The 17,761-nt window shown below is 39.6% G+C and overlaps 1 protein-coding gene across 2 annotated transcripts in view; it reads right to left on the bottom strand.

Moving 5' to 3' along the window:
• Window positions 1-17,761, bottom strand: part of CREB5 (cAMP responsive element binding protein 5) — a gene marked incomplete at its 5' end in the record, with an annotated part of 325,398 nt that overhangs the window by 42,917 nt on the left and 264,720 nt on the right. The gene's annotated exons all lie outside the window — the stretch shown is intronic.

The following is a 17,761-nucleotide window of genomic DNA, read 5'->3' as shown; positions in this document are numbered from 1 at the left end:
GTGTTTTGATCTGCTTTCATTACCCACCCTCACTCTGCTGATTTATGGCATACCACGCAGAGACCTAAATCAAAACTAGAAAATACGTGTGAAATAATGCAAAACAGAGTCGCAGCATTGGCAATTCCGTAATTACACCTGGAGGGAAAATAATTATGTAATGCCGTATGGCAAGCGTAGGACTTAGCATCACGAATGTCCGTACTGTAAATGTAGGATTCTGGGAAGAACATGAAGGGTCTTTGAAGAGAAGCCGAGGGAAAGTTTGCCTTTCAGAAGGGCCCAGAGACAACTCTGAATATTTGGCCTCTAATAATACTGTTTATAGTCTGGGAAATGAAGGCTGAGTAGAGAAGTGATGGCCCTGACAAATGAATGCCAAACATGGGACAAAACTCAAGTTATTTATTGTTTCAGCTTAGTCTCGACTACTACTTCAGCAGCCCTTGGTTTTACCATCAGTTAAAATTCTGCAAGTGTGAAAGCAACTTATTGATAAAAAACAGAAAATTCTCCAAGTCTTGACAGCAACTATGAAATGGAAACTAAGTCAACATTTAAAAAACAACAACAAGAACCCTCATAGTTAAAAAAAAGAAAAGATGAAAGAATTCCTCAATAGTCAAGAATTTGAAACTCTCCCCTACAAGTCTATCAGTTAATGAACAACCTTTAAGTAGAGGGAAACGTGAGATAAATGGCCTGGGCAATATTCCAGCTTAAATCTTCGTGTTGGAAAACACTCTCCATCCACCTCTACATTGTAAAGCATGGCATGAGAACTGAAATGAAAGATGCTAGGAAGCAATTAGAGGACTAAGGCTCTTGTAGGCCAACTTCCTTCATTAAAAATTAGCTCTGAGTTTAAGTGCTCCCTAAGTCCCTCAAGTCACTCACCTGAGTGGAGTCATACTAAATGAAATGATTTGAGCTCAGAGGTATCAACTAATATAACGCTAAATAGGAAAATCGGGGAAAGACATAGGCTTCTTTAAGAAACAGATTGGCAAACGACAGCCCTTAGGCCAAATCTGGCCAGCTGTCTGACTTCGTAAATTAAGTTTTATTGGAACACAACCGTGCCCATTCATTTATGTATTGTCTATGGCAGCTTTTTGGGTGGTTACAGACACCATATAGCCCACAAAGTCAAAATATTGCTTATCGGGCTTTTTTTTGGGAAACAATTTGCCCACATCTACTTTAGTTTACCAGTTATGTGGAATAGCTTCGGTTTTTTAAAAACTTTTTTAGAGTAGTAATTGATAAGAATAGCTATCTAACTGGGCACAAACTTTCGGTATTTATGCTTAAACTTTAGAATGAAAACTTACTTTGCTACATTCTTTTTGGTTATTTTACTTTCCTAATTAAGGGTAAATATATATTATACAGTCAATTAGGCTATGACATTTGAAAATAGAGTATTTTTTTTCTGAATGAAAGAATGACAGTGGGGGTAAGTGGAGTTCAACACGAAGTCTTAAGATTCCTTTTGGAAATCAATCTGTTTAAGAAAGCATTAAGATATTAAAAGAAGATGCAGAATGTAGGCTTAAAGGAATGTGGGCTTGAAAATAATAGTAAAAAAATTCTAAAGCTCTTTAAAACATTGCCTTTTAATAACTAATTTAAACCTTACAATAACCCAGTGAACTTTTTAATCTCATGGCACACATAAACTAATTCTGCAGCACACAAAAAATATATATTCCTTTTTTTGTAGATCTGACCAAAAAATAGGTATAATTTTGATTCATTCACACTGGACAGCTATTATTGTGTTGGCTGTTGTCACTGTTTTATTTGACAATCTAAGGCAGCCGTGGGCAAACTACGGCCCGCGGGCCGGATCTGGCCCGTTTGAAATGAATAAAACTAAAAAAAAAAAAAAAGACCGTACCCTTTTATGTAATGATGTTTACTTTGAATTTATATTAGTTCACACAAACACTCCATCCATGCTTTTGTTCCGGCCCTCCGATCCAGTTTAAGAACCCATTGTGGCCCTCGAGTCAAAAAGTTTGCCCACCCCTGATAAGGGAAAAGAAGTCAGTGCCCCTGACTAAATAGTCAGGTACTGCATGTTTAAAAAATCTGTGCAACACATCAGTGTGCTGCAGCACACGCGTTGAAATTTGCTGCAATGACCCATACATTAGATATTACATGGTCCATTTAATAAGGATGGAATTTAGATCAATGAAATTAAGAAAGCTACCTAAGATCCCTGACTAGCAAAATAATAGACCAGAGCCAATCACAAGGGGCACCTTTAAACCCAAATGCTTCCCATACTGCATTGTGCCCAGCAATGACTCATAGAAGGAGGACTTGCTTAGGAAAGCCAGCCTCCCTTATCTTAAACTTGGACAAGTTTTTTAGTCTCCCCAGCTATCAGTTAACTTACAAAAATAAATGAATAATAGCATTCTACAAAGGCTTTACTGCTTTGCTCTATGAGACCTATCATTGAGAATTTTACTGTATTTAGTTAGAAAGTGTCTTTAAGAGAGATTTGCCTGTCTTTCTTAATTCATAGAAGTTCTTGCTCCTTTCTTTTTAAGTGTTTGGTGGGATGGACCAGTAGTTTCATGTGTGGGGTGCTGTCCCTGAGGAGGATTTGGGGCTCAGTGATCCTGAACTCACAGCCCCTGCTGGTGGGCTGGTTTCACATTCCCCTGGCCCCTCATATGGGCATTCTATTCCCCATTCAGTTTTGACCCAGCTTCCAACTTGAGCATTTTCTAGACCTGAGTCCACAGATCTTAGTGTCTAGCTGTCTGAAGTGGAGTGTCTCTAAAGAGAGATTCTGCCAAATTCAGGAAACTCCACCGCGTCTGCTTTCTGAGGAAGTGGATTTTATAAGTGAAACTATCCCATGTCTCTGAAAGTCTAGGCTGGGCAGCCAAGGTAGGCGGTTGCCCAAGAAAGTGGGCGAGTTTCAAAATGAAAACTGTCCTTTGCTGTCTAGTTTTTACCAGGCCAGGAAGAAAAAGGTGACTTGCCCTCATGAGAAATTTATTGCCAGGGAAACACGGAGACCCACATGCCAGCCATGCTGAGGAGGGCTGGGATGTTCTCCGGCTCCATGAAGCACAGTCACTCAACCTTTTATTACATGACCAAAGAAGAAAGTTAGAAGAAAAACGTCTTCTCCTGAGAGATTGAACCCCACCCTCTCACTCACCCACCCACCCATGGGGAACTGTAAATCAGATATTACCGGCATGGCAAATTGGCAGCCAATGCTTTCAACATTACCAAGTGCCAGGTCTGGGACTCGACACAGATCCTTTTTTGTTTCAGGTACTTGCCATTAAAAATATACTTGGAAGTTTATGGAAGGGTTAGCGCTACAAATGAAATACCCAAACAAAGAGACCAGGATATGAGAGGGGCTGTCCTGCTTTTAACATATGCTAGGAGCCCGATAGAAATCATTTCATGCATTTACACAAGTCTCTGCGGTGGGTGTTATTGTCTTCCTATTAAAGAGGAAAAGGGGTCCTAATAGGAGGGAGAACTTGCTGAGGCTCCTTTGTGAGGAGAACCCCCTATTCTAAGATGGTTCCCTTGATAAGGCAACATTCACTGGCTGAATATTTCCCTTGAAAAATCTTGAGGGTTGTGAACATGGAATTTCAAGCCTGTATTCTTCCCCTAAAGGAAGGGCCACTTTCTCTTCTTGCTTGCAGAACCACTAGGGTCTTAGAGATCAGTTCATCCAAATGCCCTCACAGAGCAAAGATGAAAATTCAGGCGGAGAAAAGTAGGGTGATTTATTCAAAGAGAGAAACTAATTCATAACAAAGTTCTTTTCAGCTCTACTGCAATTTTATAATGTTTTATTTTTACTTATATTTTATGTTTTTGACTTTAAATAACTTTACTTTTCAATTACAGTTGACATACAATATTACATTAGCTTTATATGTATAACCCAGTGAGTTGACATTATATAACTTACTAATTGATCATCCTGATAAATCTCCTACCCTTCTTTTTTTATATATATTTTTATTGATTTCAGGGAGGAAGGAAGAGGGAGAGAGATATAGAAACATCAATGATGAGAGAGAATCACTGATTGGCCAACTCCTGCACACCCCCTATTGGGGATCGAGCCCGAAACCAGGGCATGTGCCCTAGACTGGAATCAAACCCTGTACTCTTCAGTCCACAGGTCGACGCTCTACCCACTGAGCCAAACCAGTTGGGACTCCCCTACCCTTCTGACATAGTTATTACAATATTACCTAGCAAAGCTATCACTTAGAATCAAAGGACATATAAAGAGTTTCCCAGACAAGGAAAAGCTAAAGGAGTTCATCATCACCAAATCATTATTACATGAAATGTTAAAGGGTCTTCTTTAAAAAGAAGAAAAGAATAGAGAAAAAAAATGAACAATAAGATGGTAATAGATACCTATCAACAATAATTTAAAAAACAAAATAAACAAACAAGTAGAACAGAAACAGACATAGATACAGAAAACATTTTGATGGTTGCTAGATGGGAGAGGCTTAGGGATATGGGTGAATAGGTGAAGAGATTAAGAAGTACAAATTGGGAGTTACAGAATAGTCATGGGGATGTAAAGTAAGCATGATGATTTTGTTTCTAACGTAACAGGAAACATCGCAGTTAGTTGGAGAAAGAAAAAAAGTAGTGCTGATGTTGCAACTCAAAGTTTAAAGCCTGCCTACATTTGTCTATTGGCAAAAAAATCATCAGTAGATTATCAACTATAGTATCATTGATGTGAGTGTCTTCACCATAATTAGGTTTTTGCTCCTTTTTCTTAGTCATTTTTCTGGTTATGGAAACCAAATCAGTAAGAAGACTTATGAATGGGGAAAAAAAGGATCATAATAAAAGACCTAAAATATATAACAAAATATCTCATACCGAATTTCTTGTACTTTATTCAGGAAGGCTGGCTAATGAAGATGTTTTGGGCAGGACTGCTTAAGGAGGTGTAAATGCCCTGGTTTTTGTTGTTTCTCTTTCCACACTCGAAACTTTGGTGATGGGATTAAGCTTACAGCTGGAAGCAGATGCTCCAGTATACCAGGCAAAGGATTCCCACCGACACCCAAGAAGGCTTAGCCTGGGCTTGTGCCTGGCAGTGGCCACAGTTCTGCTTTCTTAGGCAAGACAACCAACCAAGTTGCAGCTGAAGCCTTATTGTGTTTCCCCCTCTCTCCTTCTCTTCACCAACTCCCCTTCCTCACAGCTCACTGTTTCATAACTCTCACTCCCATACAAAATTTTCCATCTGAGGCAAGAATAAGGCTAATGGGAGAAGTTGCTGTGGAGGCCCTTCTTCTGTCTGAGGTCAGGTTCCATATCTGTCACTAGGCACAGTTATACACAACGATGATCCTACTGTCAATACTGGCTTAATATCACTACTGGCAATAATCCCCCTCTTTTTTTGGTAATGAAAATGCTTGATTTTAAAGCTGGAAGGCTGTTCCAATGATCCTATTTATCCCAATTTCCAGCTTCCTGGTTTGTCCTATTGAACCAAATAGGACATGTGTATTGAGGATCCAGGACATGTCCTTTATATACACAGGAGGTTCATAAGCCAACAATGTGCACACAGAATGAGGTTAGAGCTGCAGGCCTGATCAAAACAGGACTAATTTATCTGACTAAGTTTCAATAAAAGGAAATAAAAAAAGAAAAGAAAATGTCCATTTTTTTTTTTTTTACTACATCCCTAACTTTTTGCATGTTAATCCTTCATCATTGAGACCAAAGATACATGTGTTGTTTGTTAGAGTACCAGAGGACTGAATTTACAACCAAGCATTTATGGGTAGAGGTCAATGCTTACTCATTTATAGGATAGGGTCTTCTGAATGGTCTGGAAGGATAAGAGAGGTCTTGCTTTGCCCAGGAGGCTGCCTGAGAAGGAAAGGGAAGAGACTGAACACTATCCTCAATGAAAGCGCTCAACTCAGATCTTATCAACTGGTTGAAACTGTCTCCTTCTGGGAAGTTGGCCAACGTGGTTAACTCATTTGGGTGGGAGGAATTTCTTTATGTGATGTCATTAATGGTGGAACTAGATTGGAGCTTGTAACCAAATTTCAGTGTTTGTAGGATTCTCTTGAGACTTGTCCAAAAGTGACTGCTTAAAACCTTAACTTAGTCATAGAAGAATTAAAAGTAGAGATTTTATGGAGGAATCCCTCTCCCCTAATCACACACACAGTATCCTCACAAGATTTCCATTTCATCTCTGATATGGAAAAGCTCACTGACCATACAGCACTCCATGTCAACCTGAGGTAAGATCAGTCTTTCTGCAATTCTAACTCCTTTCCCACACTGCAGATTTCCAAATACTGAGGGTAACTGCCACATCTCAGGTTAGGTGTTGTGATTCCTTTACTCCCACTTCATGCAGCATGGGTTTTGGCTTCTTTACCCATTCTGGGGACGTAGAAGTCCCTCCAAGAAGGGGGAGACTCAAGCATGGGATGATAAGTGCTTCCAAATGCCACCAGTCACCTTCTTGAAACTTCTCCACCTTTACACTCTCTTCCCTCCAGAGTCTTTTTCTTCACTAGCCTTTCCTCTTTCCCTTCTGGGGATAGGAAAGAAGAGTGCCTCCCTCCCAGAAGGGCACTTCATGGCCCTCAAATCTCTTCTTCCCCACCCCCACTCCTCCACACAATGGATCCAAATCAAATTTAATTCTGCCTTTTTACCAAATAAGTCTAATGTATGCAAAGTCCCAAAATTGTATAAATGATAGTACTTTTTTTTTTATCCTTATGAGGATCTTTTTCAATTAACCTCTCTCAAATATGTTAAGGATATCTGAATGGTTTTTCTAAAGGACCGTTATTAAAATTTTAACTTTTTTCTTTTTACAATGAAATAAAACTTTAATGTATTTGCAGGCCACCTGAATGGATGCAAAATCCCTTAAGCAGGGATTACATTTTAGATGGATCATAAAAGATTGATCTTTAGGGAGCTGCTTTAAGTTGAAGAGACTTTAGACACCATGGGCTGCTTCTATCCCCTAATTGAGCTTTGGAGCAGGGGCTGGAAGGATAGAGATGCTTTGCAGCTTCCTAATTTTAAAAGTAACTTTCTTTTGCATGAAAAAGGCCACTGAGCTACAGTTGAGGGTGGGAGAAAGGGTATTTGCCAGTTTGTAGTGTGCCTCTCCTCCCCCCACCCAAGAGTTAAAGGTCAGACACACTCATCAGTCTGAACCACGTCTGTCCAGATTCCCCTGGGAAACTCTGAGCATTTAGGGCCATGCTGGAATGAATGGTTATTTTGCAACAACTCTAATCAGAATTACTGCCAAGTTCAAAATGAACCCAGGTTTGTTAAGATATTTACTAATAGGAAGATTCCTGAAAGAAGAGAGCAAAGCTCAAACAAAGAAAACAATGTTATGAATATAGCAACCACAGAGAGCCTGGCTGACCCATCTCAGACTTTCCATTCTCTCTCTCTCTCTCTCTCTCTCTCTCTCTCTCTCTCTCTCTCTCATCTCATGCTCTCTGACACGTCAGTGACATTTTGCTTGTAGCTAAGACTGGTTCACATACTCACAATGAAAATAAATAAGAAATTCACACATGGGAGGAGGAAGAATTTAAAAAATGGGCTAAGTTCTTAGGTACATAAATTCTAAATTAAGTCATTTTAATTTTATAAAAATGAAGTCATGAAGTGAAGACAGAACCTAAGGTCCCAAGTGGCTGTCCTTCCAGAATTTTCTCCCAGCACACAGTTTAAAGCCAAGTGTGGTGCTCGCTTCAGCAGCACATATACTAAAATTGGAACGATACAGAGAAGATTAGCATGGCCCCTGCGCAAGAATGACATGCAAATTCGTGAAGCACTCCATATTAAAAAAATAATAATAAAATAAAGCCAAGTGTGTACTACTCTTTGTTACAACAAACACTGGAGCAAAAGAAGCAGAACTAGACATCAGCACAGAAGTAATGTTCAGGCTCTGTGTTTAAACTGGTGCACAAACGACTTGTGTTTCCTTCAAGCTTTACAGAGGTTCAAAGACTGATCATCACCCTGTCCCCTAGAGTTACCTTGGAAATGAAACCTTTCATTGGTGAGGAGGCATGGTTGCCCCTCCATTTTCCTTATTATGACTTAAGGCTCAGGGACCCACGAGAGCCCTTCCCTGGTCACCAGCTCAATAAACACAATCTGATGGGCAGTCTTCAGTCTTATGGCTAAAACCTGGGCATCCCCAGTCCTTCTTTCTCAAATGTTAGCTGTACTCTAACTGATTCAACTTCTCTTGAGCTTCATGGAGGAAGCTAGACAACACTTAGACAGGGTTCGAGAGGACCGTTTAAATTCCTTACTGAGAACCAGGTGGGAAATTTAACAAAAATCCTTTTTCTTCTTTTCATTAGACTTTATTTCTCATGTATTTAGCCAAATTATTTTGAAGTAGCTTCAAAGAGATGATTTATAACAGTGGTTCTCAACCTGTGGGTCTCAACCCCTTTGGGGGTCAAACAACCCTTTCACATGGGTCGCCTAAGACCATCGGAAAACACATATATACTTACATATTGTTTTTGTGATTAATCACTATGCTTTAATTATGTTCAATTTGTAACAATGAAAATACATCCTGCATATCAGATATTTACATTATGATTCATAACACTAGCAAAATCACAGTTATGTAGTAGCAACGAAAATATGTTTATGGTTGGGGGTCACCACAACATGAGGAACTGTATTAAAGGGTCGCGGCATTAGGAAGGTTGAGAACCACTGGTTTATAACATAAAGAAATTGAGCATAGTAGCTAAACTAACAAATATCCTTATTGAGTTCTTATTATGCACTAGGCATGTGCTAATGAACATACAAATATTATCTCATTTTATTTTTTAGGACTTCCAGCTTACACTCTGGAACACTGTAGTTCCAAATCTAAGCAACTGGTCCAAGGTGTTAAACTCATGTTAGTCTGATTTCAAAATCCCGGCCTTTTTCTGCTGTGCCACCAGAAGAAAACTTCTGTGATTAGAGTCAGTATGGATTTGCAGTTCATTCCCAAAGGGACCTGTACATAGGCACTGGCTTCAGCAACTGGCCACCACTGGGCAGAGAGAAGGCTGGAGTGGGGTGGTAGCCCTATTTGGAAACATGTTCTACCTGTTACCCCATTTACTCTCCTCTGGCACCTTACTGTGTGACCCTCATAAAAACTTCTGAGTTTGAGATCTGGTGCAATTGATGAGAAACAGATTTTCTGCTGGAAAACCAATAGGCAAAGAAGAGAATTCTCTTCTGAAGCCATTCATGTCTTGACCAATATTTTCCTTTCTCGGTATCGGTCCTGCTGACCCTCTTTTTTGGTTGCTTTTGTTTTTGTTTCCCCTTTCAGTCTCCTTTATTGTCTACTTATGTCATGGCTCCATGGGAGAGATAAATATAGATGTCGACTCAAAGATACCGATAGGGCAAATATGATTTTGTGGCATTTGCTCTTCTTGAGAGATGAAAAACAAAGGAAGGAACAACAGCTAAGGATTTAACTGCACACCCACAATCCACTCATGTTGCTTTCAGTGAAAATGCTGGTTAAAAATCCTGAATAAATATTCTCACATTTTAAAGTGCTGGATTTGTACAAGAGTAAAACATCTAGAAAACACACTCTTATGTTACTGTCCTTTAATAAAACAATTCAGATTGTGTTAAAGAAAGTCAGACCAGTTGGGCAATATCAAGATATCCACTAGTGTCTCTGCTCTTTATAGTTTCCATCATGACACAAGTGACTACCAGAGATGAAATATCCAAAGGCTAATTCATTATAAAGTCTGTTTTGGGAGCCTCTCAAATATTTTATGATTCAAAATAATGAAAACATCACTCATGTAAATAAAAGTGAAATTATCAGCTCATCTTTGTCACTATCTTAATGACCAATATTTTTAGATATGTCATGACTATAATAAGCAGAGAATTTGACTATAAACTTCACAGCAGATACATATATAAAAGACTATGTGAAGGCAAAATTGTGTTTGGTCAGGTAAGACACCGAAGTGATGAAAGATGATTTATGTGACATCAACAGGATGTGACCCTTCTAAATCTCATTTTCCTCAGAAATGAATTAATGACAACAACAGACACAGAAGTTACTATCAACACATACAGCTAGACACTAGCAAAAAAACCCCAAAACAAAACACACAAAAAAACACACACACAAAAAAAAACAAAGAATTCCCAGTTACTTCTTAAAAGATGTCAAATAACCCTAAGTTTACAAATTTAATAGTCTATCCATTGAGAAAAACATTTATTTCTCAGGAAGATAGCAATTTTATAAAATCAGTAATATTGGCTAAGCGTTTTAAAAAGTGGAAAAGCATACTCTGAAAATAGAAAACAAATAAATTATAGCTCAGACTTTCTTTTAACCCACCGGAATCAAACGGTCAAAGACCATCCAACAGGAATATTTGCACCAAGCTAATATTTACACATATAAACCCTCTAGTTTTAGTTTTGATCTTTCTCTTAAACATCATGAATTTTACAGCTTGGCAAAGTGTTGTGTTTGCTATCCAAAACCCAAATGGCTAATGGCAGACGAAAAGCGTCAACTTCTAGGTCCGTTTTCTTCTAAGAGTATTGGGGCCTTACCTGCATTTCGGCTCTGGCTTGTGTGTAACACTGTGTAATCTGTTATAATGTTAGCAAGATCTTATAGTTTGGTTGATATTTTAAAAAATAATGAATCACATAAAAAATGTGAGAGAACTTAGAGGTGAATGCAGGTCATTCGAAAAATGATTTCTATATCCACTGAGTGGACACTGAAGGAAACTTCTTCAGCGCCATGAATTATATTTCTATCCTACCCTCACCCAGTAAAATAATGATCTCATGCTCTTAAAAACAAGAAAAAATTTGGGAAGCATTTCTAATAAAAATGTCTGTTACCAATCATGAAAGCCCAGAATAAGAGAATGGTTTATAGGGACATTGATAATCTACTGAAAACATATTCAAGGGCCCTTTTACCATTAGGTCTGTGCTGTAAAGCACCCAGGCACAGGGGGAAAGTGGTGCCTGGGAGCAGGATCAGCTATTCAAGTCCTGACTGTGGGACGATGATGTAAGGGTGGCGGAAGAGGGTGTTTAACTGCATGGGAAACTTCACAGATTTCTTGACAACATTAAAGCAAAAGCCCAAGATTTTCATATTCCTAATGACTAAAAATGTTTCCCCATCCCAAGCTTCTAAGAAATAGTGGCCTGTCTTGAAAAGCAAATTACAGAGAGAAAAGGGGACTCCCTTTGAAATAGCTCTTATTGTACTCCCCCAAAGAGAAAGATCTGTTTTGATAATGCATGCACACCGCAGAACTTGAATACCTGTCAGTAAAGTACCAAGAGTACCGCGGCCCGCGTAAAGGAGTTTCATGGTTGTGGGAGCAAGCATGTTTGTGTATTAAAGGGCCGAACAGATCATCGGGAAAAGCTCACAGGACCAACAAGAGCATTTCTGATGTGATCACCCTCAAGAAGCCCAGGGGCTGATGAAGACGCACTCGAAATGCAGCCTCTCTGTGTTTCAAGGCTCCCACTTTATTCAAGGCTCCTGACAATCTGTGTCTCCCCTGGCAAACTCTGTGAAGGCAACTAACAAGCCCCACATTCACGGTGAACACTTTTATAAATAAGATCCTCGGGGACTTGGTATTTTTGCTAACTAGTGATTACAGCCAGGAATCTCTAACGGATTTATCATGCCTCTCGGCTCTAACACCGAACGAAGCACTAAAGCTGTAGGAGGAAATAAATGAATGAACAGAACTGCACTGTCTCAGTGTCATACTGTCCGGAGGGCATCTGAGAGTCTCAGAAAGAAAAGGAAATGGCCGAGTTTAAGTTTAGGACACATAGCAACTTCGCTTAAGGAAAGAAAAGTATACTTAGGATTATTAAGTGTTTATTTTATTATTTTTTTGTTGATTAGGAGGGATGATTCAAGGCACAGAAGGTCCTTAATTGTGGGTGACACAGAAATACAGTTATAAAATGGTCAAGAAAGTGATACCACAGCATATTTTGCTTAAAGTTCTGCAGCATTAGTTGTGTTTCTGCAGGAATTTGCAGTTAACACCATCTATACAATGTCAAGTCCTTGTCCACATCAATCAGAGCAAAAGAAGAGTGAATAAAGGGCCAGAAATTCAAACCACCGAATACACCATGTTGGAGAATTCTTTCAAAATGAAAAGTGATTTAATCTGTGACCTGAACATTTGAGCTCATCATTTTGACATCTAAATCTGTAAAATTCTATTCATACACAATTTTTTTTTAAAATAATGATTTTAACTGGTATCTTGGGATTTTCTGTGAAATGTGAAACATTTAAGTTAAAAGACCACTACTCCTCCCTAAACAATCAAAATAATAGTTTATAACAAATGTGGCCACCGAATTAAAAAAATAAATAAATCTGGATTGCATGACCAGTGCTGCATGGATATTTGGGGAAAAATATATAGCTTTAATTTAAATGACTTGGCTGGCAGGTTTACCTCTCTCCTCACTACAAACTTTCTTTTTCAAGGTGAGGTAGAAGCTCAGAGCAGTTAAGTTTGAGATTCATGTGTTTCACACTATTTTATCTTTATGTCACAGATTCACTTCTAAAAATTACTTTGTTTCTAAAAACAATCAGAACTATCTTTAAAAGAATGATTTAAGTACTTAAGGAATCACCAAAACCTTCACAAGTCTTGGCATATACAATATTTTCCTGAATTACCACTTTTACTCCATACACAAACATTTCCATAAGACAAATAACACACACACACACACACACACACACTCACACTCACATGTTTAAAGTGACAATATATAGGGAAAAATATGAACCCTCTCCTAGACATACAAAATGTTAACTAACTCTAAGACTTTCTCCAGTTTAAAAGCCCTACCCTATCTGCATTTGTGATATTGGCATGGTACCACGAGAGAGAAATCTTTAATTAAGGTTTGAGTTTAAATTTAATTAGATAAATGTATTGTGTGGAGATTCATACCATATTCCCTCACTCAGCAGCTAAAGAGGTAACCACTCAAAAAACATTTGCGAGCCCGGCTGGTATGGTTCAGTTGGTTGAGCATCATCACGTGCACCAGGAGGTTGCTGGTTCTACTCCCTGTCAGGGCACAAGCCAGGTTTTAGGTTGGATCTATAGGGCATATGCAGGAGGTGGTTGATCAATGGTTCTCTCTCATCAAGGTTTCTCTCTTTCTCTTTCTCTCCCTACTTCTCTCTGAAATCATTAAAAGCATATTTAAAACAAATATTCTGCAGAGACCCTTCTGAAGAATGGAGATGTGCCCATTGACTCACCATTTGCCTTGAGCAGAGAACCATGAATTTGAGAACAAAAGGGACCTTGGAGATCTTGTCTGCCTCTCCCATTTTATAGGTGAGGTAGACGCTCAGAGCAGTTAAGAAATTGCCGAAGGGCTCACCGCTGCTTCACAGAAAATGTGGAACCACATCTACAGTCTTATCCAAGGTCTCCCATGCTCAGAGGAACATACTTTACTCCTAAGTGAACCACTATATATGAAAATATATTCCTTTCATCTTAATTTTTTTCCTCTCCTCTTGAACGTGAGATCAGACATACATTGATGTACTTCAAATTTCTGGATATTAGAATCCATTTCTTTTGTCTCTCTTTCTAACCCTGTCAGTCTTACACTGTTCCATGCTGTGTCACAGTTTCCCACGTGACAATATTCACTTTGGTTTAATGTGCGGGAAGCAGGAGGGCATGTACATAGAGGCTGTGAGGGTCTTCCTGGGAGGGGAGCACCCTGTATCTGCCACTGTAAGCACAAGACTATTTGTTCCTGCCACTTGGAAATATTGGGGAAAATTAATTAGTTAGCATTTGTAAAATGCTTTGAAAATGAAGAGTACTATTATTATACCTAATTAAATGTATCTCATATATTCAGCAACAATTTCATTTGTATTTGTTTCTGTGCCAAGAAAGTAGTGGTGTAGACTCTCAGATGCATTCATACGAAAGCTAGTCATATGTAGGTTTTACTTCTTTTTTTCTATTTTAAAAACCAATTGATCCTTTTATACTTCTTCTTATCTCTAGCCGTGGATCTGCTCCAAATGGGCATACATTCGTAAGTCAATCTTCTATTTTGGAGTGAAATGCTTTTTCATAAATAGTTTGGTTGCACATGGTCAAACAATCTACCGACGAGGTAAATGCTGATTCACAAAGAGACAGCCACAAATGATAATATGTGCCCTACATAAGTGATGGCAAGACTGCCCATCAGATGAACACAAACATGCAGAGGCAGCATTGGTGGAAGCGAAACCTTTGGCAGGTCTGAATCATTCCCTGGATCGTCAAGGTGGTATCATTAGTAGGACCTTGTAAACATCTCTCTGCACCGGTCGGGCTACTGTCTTAACCTGCAGGAATGCCGCAGAAGTGCAGAATAACTTGGCCGGTCTGGTTTTGCTGCCACTCGCAGATGCCAACAGAGTCTCCAGGGAGAGTAGAGAGAGGGGTGTGTGCAAACCCAATCTGAGTTAGAGATCAGCTCTCCTGTAGGTAATGTTGTGTTCTAATAAAGACCTGGAAATACAGACTCAGAGGGTGTAATTAACAGAGTTGGGAAATCAAAAAGCCAGAAAACTGTTGAGAGAGAAGTATTTCTATTGTTCAAAACATGTTTTGTGCATTAGGAAAACAAAACCAAATTCTTTCTCTTGGCACCTACCCTGAAACGCACACCAGCTAATGAAAGGGGCATCGGGGTTGACATCATGGCATAACTAGCAGCTTGAGACCTATTTGTATGTGGTTTAGAAGCTAAATTCTAGTTTACTGCTGATGTCATCAGTCAAACTTGCATTAGTGATGCGGATTGGCAAGCTTTCCATTTCTTCCACATAATAAACAACCATGGCATACCACAGACAAACATAAACCTGAGCATGTCATGCGTTCTGCAAAGTGGCATGGTATCCGCATTCCAAACAGTCCCACTGCCAGAGCTGCAGGCGCAGAGACATGCGGGAGGGTCATCACACATGACCCTCCTGGTTCGCATTCTCTGTCCAAAGACAAGCGACCCTCCAACCAGCCTGAGCACCCGTGAGTGGCAATGGTTTTGCAGCAAACTTATTTAGCTGGAAACGCTGGCAGCCAGTGCTCCACTTGGTAAACTCAGCAGGAAATAAAGAAAACTAAGCCCTCATTTAAGGAGCACGACTTGATCTGCATGAATGTGTACATTGTAAAAGTCTAATTGCGCATCTATAATTTCTGAGAGACAGCGCATATCTACTGTAAAAACCACAAAAGCACACTACACATCTGCTCAGGCTATTGAGATTCTGAGACTGCATTCTTCAAATGCATTATTCTAAGAAATCCCATGTAAGAATAAATAACCTAAGTCAGACTTCACATAGCTGGCAAAAGCAAATGTCAAAATTGGGCAAATTTATATTTTATTGCTTCTTCTCTTTATTTTGGAGCAATTTCCTTTCTACTTGGCAAGATACACAGTACCTTAGCCCAAACTCAGTTGCGTTTCCAATACAATCTCTGTGGCATCTATGTTAACATAAGTGTACTGGGTAGGTATTCCAAAAGCTCAATTAATCTTTATTTATCATCAATCTTGGTTTATTTAAGGAAAAAATGTGTGTGTGCCTGTGCGTGTACACTCACACACAAACACACCTATCCATGGTTGGAATAATCTTCAGACGTTTCTACTGAAGTATTTTCTAGGAGAAACAGTTGAGTTAATCACCCCCAGTAGGAATTAGGGGTGCTCAGGACGGAGCCATCTGCTCCTCCACTGGCCTCCTGACAGTGTGTGCTTTTCATTAATGCTCGGTGGAATTACTGACGGCTCACTTTCAATACACTTTTCTGTAAGTCAACCAACAAAACTAATTAGGAGCCGTGAAAGGCTATATTGATAGAGTGAAACTATATAAACCAGTTCTGACAATCCTCCTGGAGGACGCCATATATCATGGACTTTGTGCTCGGCTTTGGGCTCTTTTTGGCTAGAATATAAATAAACTAAAGTAAAATCTCAGGTTTTAAAATGACTTTAAAGAACCACACGTTTCCTGAAAGAACCATTTTCAAATTACATATAAACATGTTTAATCGGTCTTTACTGCTCTAAGTGGCGGGGGAGGAGGGTGGGGAGGATTTCACAGGGGCCTGACTCAGTGACCTGCAGACTAGTGGCTCGGACCCCAGTGGGGACCCACATGAGGATACTGGGTTGATCTGTCTCCCTGAACTGACAAGTTAGGTCAGTCACAACTAATTTGACGGGCTTTTCCCTTCTCTTCACATACCAGCCCTCACACTTAGTAGCTACACTCCAACAAGCTGGTAGCTCAAATATGACAGAGTCAACCAAGGGTGACAACCAAAACCATTCAAGCACCACATAAGTTAAAGCAGCATCGCCAAACCAATGGCCACGCTATAATTGGCATAAATGCACCTCAGCCCTGATTTCCACAGGCTACAGAAACAGCTCTTATGTGTTTATCCTGAGAAATAGCAAAGGACTCAGATACATGTGGGCACAAATCCTCTCTGACACTTACTAGTTATTAGCCTTCCTAAGCCTCAATATCCTCATCTGTGAAAGAACGACAGAGACAATGGTGACTGCTACTACTATGACTACTACCACTAACACTATAACACTACACTATACTATCATCACTACAACCACTGCTGCTACTACCACTATACCACAACACTACACTACACTACACCACCACCTCCACAACCACTGCTGCTGCTACCACTAACACCACAACAACATACTACACCACCACCACCACCACTACCACAACCACTGCTGCTGCTACCACTAACACCACAACACTACACTACACTACACCACTACCACCACAACCACTGCTGCTGCTACCACTAACACCACAACCCTACACTACACCACCACCACCACCACAACCACTGCTGCTGCTGCCACTAACACCACAACACTACACTACACTACACCACTACCACCACAACCACTGCTGCTGCTACCACTAACACCACAACCCTACACTACACCACCACCACCACCACAACCACTGCTGCTGCTACCACTAACACCACAACACTACACTATACTACACCACCACCTCCACAACCACTGCTGCTACCACTAACACCACAACCCTACACTACACCACCACCACTATTACTACAACTACTGCCATTACTGCTGCTATTACTCCTATTACTACAGTACTACAATATTCTACAGTGCTGCCACTACTACTATCATTACTACTGCTGCTGTTGCTATGCTATTACTACTAAAATCCTACTCCTACTAGTATTATCACCAGCACCACTTACTCTCACTACTAAAATTATTACTTTCCCCATACTGTTGCCTATGATTAGAGTAACATGAACTCTAGCACTGAGACTCCTGGGTTTACTGTCAGTTCTGCTACTTACTAACTATGGGCTTTTGCAAAGCTATTAAATATTTCTGTGCCTCAGTTTTCTCCTCTATAAAATATGAATTATAATAATAAAGATTGTTATAATGATTCAATGTGCTACTATTTATAAAGTATTTAGAGTAGTGCCTGGCTGAAGGAAAACACTACATAACAATATGCTAAAAAAAT

Source organism: Myotis nattereri (genome assembly GCF_964212035.1).
Source record: "Myotis nattereri genome assembly, chromosome: 11".
Classification (NCBI taxonomy): domain Eukaryota; kingdom Metazoa; phylum Chordata; class Mammalia; order Chiroptera; family Vespertilionidae; genus Myotis; species Myotis nattereri.
Note: the sequence above shows the minus strand (reverse complement) of the source record. Positions and strands in the feature narration are given on the sequence as shown.